Source organism: Cupressus sempervirens, chromosome 4 (assembly GCF_028749045.1).
Source record: "Cupressus sempervirens isolate cs-2001-9-10 chromosome 4, ASM2874904v1, whole genome shotgun sequence".
Lineage (NCBI taxonomy): Eukaryota > Viridiplantae > Streptophyta > Pinopsida > Cupressales > Cupressaceae > Cupressus > Cupressus sempervirens.
In genome coordinates, this window is record NC_143121.1 from 748,630,354 (window position 1) to 748,636,353 (window position 6,000).

The window sequence follows — 6,000 nt, forward strand, 5'->3', positions numbered from 1 at the left end:
ATTTTGATCTAATTGCATGCATGAAAGACTAAAAGTAATAAAACCTTCATAACATATTGACACAAGATATGATGACCCAAAAACCTTCCAAACAGAAAGTAAAACTAAGGTGGGGATGATACCCACAAGCTTTAATACTAAAGTATAAATTTGGTCAGTGAAGGCTTACAATTGATCACTTCTGATGATCTTCCTTGTTAGGAGCAATAAGGACTGCTATGTCCACCTTGTGAAAGGATTTACAAAACATACAATGAAGTATGCACTCAATAAAGATATTTGCAAAAGACTGTTAAGTCTACCTTGTTTAAGGATTTAACTATTCCACCTCTTAGGATGAACCAATGGCTGATCACTAGTTTAAAACTTTGATTTGATGGTTGAGATTCCTTTGAAATGTAAAAATCACCTTGTTGTGATAGATAAATCTTTTCTGCTCGTTATATTGTTTGTAGCCTTTTCACTTTACACTTTTGCTCTTTATATTTGCATTATTTTTTTCTTCATGATTGTTTTGGATATTACATATATACCAATCCAAAACACAATTCATCAAAGTCGGCTACAACTACCAATAATAATCACAAAGTTGGCCCAACTGCTAGTACTTGGGTTCTGAAGACAAACTCACTGAGGTTCTGATACTTGGCAACCATTGTCATGTTCTTGGTAGATGTAGAAGATCGGTTCATACTAATCACTTCAAAGTAATCTAGACTTAGTCAGCACTAGTGACTCGGCAAACACTATGAAATTTGGCATATAAATTAAATCACTTGGTTGAGATAGCATGGCTTGGTCAACACTAACACTATGAGCTTAGTATAAATTGAATCACTTGGTTGATACTTCCTAGCTTGGTCAACACTAGATTCACATCACTGACACTATGAACTCAATAGACACTAGAGACCATGGTTGGCACTGTGCAACTCAATTAATACTATGAAGCTTAGTTTGCAGTGTTACTTATCAACTCAGTGGATACTACTTGGTGTGAGCTAAATATTGATTTTGGAACTCAGTAGAACTTGGATTACTTGGTAAACACTATAAACTACAAGATAATATTGGTAGTTGCTAAACATTTGACTAAGTGTGAGTCACTAATAAACAAACTTGATCATAATGTCAACAGTCATTGCATTCAAAATTCTAAGATAATGTTATTATTAGCCTGGCATGTTCAAAGATGCATATAAGTGGGTTGTTAATTGTGACGAATGCAAGATGTTTACTAGTAAACCTCATCTTTTTGTCCTACCTCTTAGACCAGTGGTAATTGAAGCTCTTTTTCATCAATGGGGTTTAGATTTTATAAGTCTAATCAATCCTCCTTCTAGTCAAGGACATGCATATATACTAAATATCATGGATAATTTTAGTAAATGTGTTAAAGCCAAGCTAATGAAGAAGACTTCATCAAAGGTTGTATGTAATTTTCTCAAAGAGCATATATTAATTAGATCTGGAGTTCCTCTAAAATTGATAATGGATAATGCATGTTATTTTTCCTCCTTAGAAATCATTTGAGTTTTACTATGATAATGGTAGTCAAGTTGGATAGTCCTCTGATTAATTCCCTCAAGGAAATGGGCAAGCTGAGTATAGTGATAAGAATCTGATTAATATTTTGAAGAAATTGGTCTCAGACAATCATAAAGGTTAGCACAAGAAGATTCATGATGATTTATGGATTGATAGAACCATTCCTAGAAGAGATATAGGTATCTCACCTTTTGAATTAGTCTATGGAGTGGAAGCTAAATTGCCATTACCTCTAGAACTTGTTGCATGTAAATTAAAGTCTATCATTGAAGAAGATGTTTTCAAAGATGGATCAAAGAAGATAATTGTGTATCTTACCAAGCTACAAGAAGAAATGGAAGAGATGGTTGGCAAAATTACTAAACACCAAGGAAGGGTAAAGAAGTTGTTTGATAAAACGGCAATGCCTATAAAATTCATGGAAGGTGGTTTGGTATTGTTATGGGATAAGAGACATGAGCCAAGAGGTATGCATTCAAAATTTTAGTCTTTATGGAAAGGGCCATTTCAAATCATACAAGTGAATCAAAATAATTCCTTCAAGTTTTCATATCCCACAGGAGAAACCCTGCCATGTTCCTATAATGGGCAGGATCTAAAGTTGTATCAAATGTGGAACTAAAAGCAGGTAACCCCTACATAGTATTTAGATAGGTAGGTTTTCTTTCATTGCATTTTTTTCTAGCTTAGTTGCTTGTTTCCCTGGGTATTTTGTTGTTGTTTTCCCAGTTTATTCTATTCTTTTTGTTTCCAAATTGTCACCTTTTGTGTAGAACCAAAGATTTCTAGAATTCCTTCAAGCATTATCATGCTTAAATCCCTAGACATAGCCAATTTTTGTCCAATTTTTAGTTCATATCTTTTTCCTTAGGGTTCTGAGTCAAGTCAAGTGTCAATGTCTTCAGTCTGATTCTAGACTACTTATAGGATGATCTTTCTTCTCATCATTCTTTTGGGTCAACCTAATGCAAGAATCACATGAGAAATGCATTATTCCAAAGCTGCATGATTAGGGTTTGGAAGGTTTTGTTATGCATCATCCTAATGAGAAGAAGGTCTAGGTATTCTACTAATTTTGTTGATTTGTTTCTAATCATGTTGAAGATCAGGATTCATGTTGTGAAGTAGTTCTTCATGAAAACATTTCTAAATCTTTGAGAGTTTCTAATTTCATGCTCAAAAGTATATAGCTAAAAGAAGAATACACTTAAAATAAATCACAGGCATATTCAGAGCAAACACAGTAGAGAAAATTCAAGACTAAGAGTAGAAGATTGATATGCATGCCATGAGAATAAGTTAGAAGCAAGATCAGTTGAATTCAATATAGAGTGAGCACTCAAAAATGCAAAAATGAAAAATGGTGAAAGAACCAAGTCAAAGGTGATATGACTCTTTTTGAAATGAAATCAACGGTTAATATTTAATCTAGGCATATACATGAAAAAGTTGAAAATTCAATTGAACAAAAGAATGCATGCTATTGGTTAGTAGAAATTTCCAAATGCTTACCTATTAGATCGGATCCCATTTAAATATTAAACAAAATTTTGATGCCTTCAGCCGTCATATCTTACAAGATCTATGATTGTCATTATGTCACTATAAAAAGTTGTTTGGTCATTATTTCTAGTGACATAACTATGGATCAACGCATGTCTCAATGGGTCCATTATATTACATAGGGTACAGATAGGCCAACATTAGATTCTTCAATCAATAAAGTACTACCACATGTATGCCACGAGGTATATAACTAGAAGGTGGACCCACATTGAAAAGCAAATAGAAATTTAATATCTTTTGTTGATGTCGTTGGATCAAAATTGATCTACATTTTTTACCATCTCACTATGTAAAGTTGTCAGAAGAATTTTCATAGTGACATAACGACGATTGGACACATGGAATAGACAAACCCACAATGCAAAGGGAAATCAATGAGTTAAAATATATAAATGAACATTATCAAATTGGAGATGGATCTATGTTTGTTACTATCTCACTATGTATAGTTGCAAGGAAAATAATCTATGCGATAAAATGATGGAAAGACACGTATACACTGAGGGACTCACAGATGAAGTTATAAAGGAAGGTCATAATGTTTTAATCATGATTGCTAATTTAAGATTGATGACAAAAATTTGAAAATGCAGTGACTATTGGAATATGAAATTCTTGGGTTTGGTGCAACACAATAGAAGATGAAGAATAAATAATTTTCCACAGGATTTTTTGAGATCACATGAAGAAGAACTATCATCAAGTGTTTTCAAAAATACCATGGATTCAGAATCATCAATAGAAGAGATACCACATGCTCATATTATGATGTAGATTGAATAATTTTATATTTTATTCTTATTTTCTTTTCTATTAGATGATTTTTTCTCTACCAGAATTAAGAAAGGATAACAACAAACTATAAATTTAATCTCATTTGACAATATAAAAGTCGAAAAACTTGATGGTGAATTGGTCTATAATTCCATTACCCTATTTTCTTGTCATGCTTTGTTTCCCATGGATAGATTAGCTCTGCATTAAGATTTGAAGTACAATTATATGTGATCCTGTGGTAATCAAGTGAATTCCATTTCATTTTGATATTTGTAGTAGAGGTGATTCCATTTACTTTTTCATATAGATTCGGCTTCCTCTCTTGTTCATTGCATATTATGCTTGATAGTTTCATTGTCAATTGAATGATAGATTGTGTGAATCTATTAGTAACTTTCTAAATTCCATTTCATCCAAGCCTAATAGTCAGGGAAATTCCATTTTCCCTTATGTGCATTTATTCTTCTCTTCCTCTTTTGCATATAGATGGTTAATATTGCATTTAGAATAGAAATAAGAGTCAAGAAATCTTAAAATTATCTATTAGTCATTCCTTTGGGTGTGGTAGGTCATCCAAATCTATTTTGCCTTAATTGTTTGTGTCTAAAAATAATTTGGTTATCCTTTACTACTCTTAGGTTAAGAGCTTATAATATTAAAACTTTTGATCTCATAAACACATATTCATTGCATATAATTGTAAATCATAGGAAGTTGTACCTAGTCAATTTAGAAAGTAGTGATAGAGTACATGCATTGACCCATTTTTTGGTAAACATCCTTTTATCTCTCCAAGCATTGGGTATCAAAGAGTCAAGATTATAAAACTAATAGGAGAACAAACTATTAACCAATATTTTTTGGTGACTTTACTAGGGAGATTCAGATGAAACCTCTAAAGAATTTTTCTTCATATTAATTTGCAAATTTTGGAGGTTCATATATTGGGTAAGTTATAGTTGGAACTAGTATAGCTAGTGCATGTTGTAGTGAGACTAGATTCATTGGAATGAATTGACTAGGCATTATTGGTGCTCCAGTAGGATATGTTGGTATCATTATAGTTACTTGAGTTGGAACCATCAATCCTCCTCCATTAGGATTAGCTTTCTTAGTGAAGGTAATTGTTTCATCAAAAACCTTTTCTAATGTGTCGATGTTTGCAATAGGTAGCCGTCATAGAAAGATAGCGGTGAGATGGTCCATAGAATTAAGATAAATATGGATCACAGCTTAAACTAGTATAGTATAGGGTGTTTCCAACTTGCATTAAGCCATGTGAAAGTGACAATTAAAATGTGAAATGGTCTTTGTTAGATACCTTTTAATTGATATGAATTGATGATGTATCACGGTCGTCTTAATGAATGTTTTAAATTGCTTGAGGAAAAAATTTTCAAAGGTAGCCTAATTATGGATACATGTTGGTGGAAATTTCATGTACTAGTTAAAGGAAAATTCTTCCAATGAGTATGGGAATAAATAGAAGACCACATTCTCCTGCTAAGCTTTCTTACAATTGCATATTTCATTAAAGACTTTGATATGGTCCTATGTTGTCCATGTTTTTCTATAGATGAACCTTGAGCAGAATTTCTCAGGATTCTTGGAAAGGTCATTCAGTGCACCTTGCAAGTTAATTAGTCAATCTATTGCATTCACAAAAAAGGCCATCAATGGAGGATTTGGCGGAATGATGGGTGGAGGTTGGTTCGGAGGTGGAACTAGGGATGTTGAAATTTGGAATGGAAGTGATAGAATTTTTGGTAGTCCTTTGTCATTGTGAGGCTTACAAAAATGATTGAGTTCTAAGAACTTTGGTTCACTATCTCAAGATCTTAAAGCTCACTAAAATAGAGATGGTGGATCAAGATCTTCCAGTTTGCATCTATTCTATAAAAAGTGCACCTCTGTAGAAGCATACTCTCTCAAAATAGCACACTTGTTCACCTTTTGACAGTTTCAAAAAAAAAAAAAAAATTGAACTTCTGAAAATTGTAGAATTTCAAGAGTTGTTTTTCTCTTTTGAACAATCTTTGGCCCTCCTTCTAGTGCCACTTCTATTGAGTCTTAGTTTTACATGATTCTTAACGACAAGGAATCCTTTCA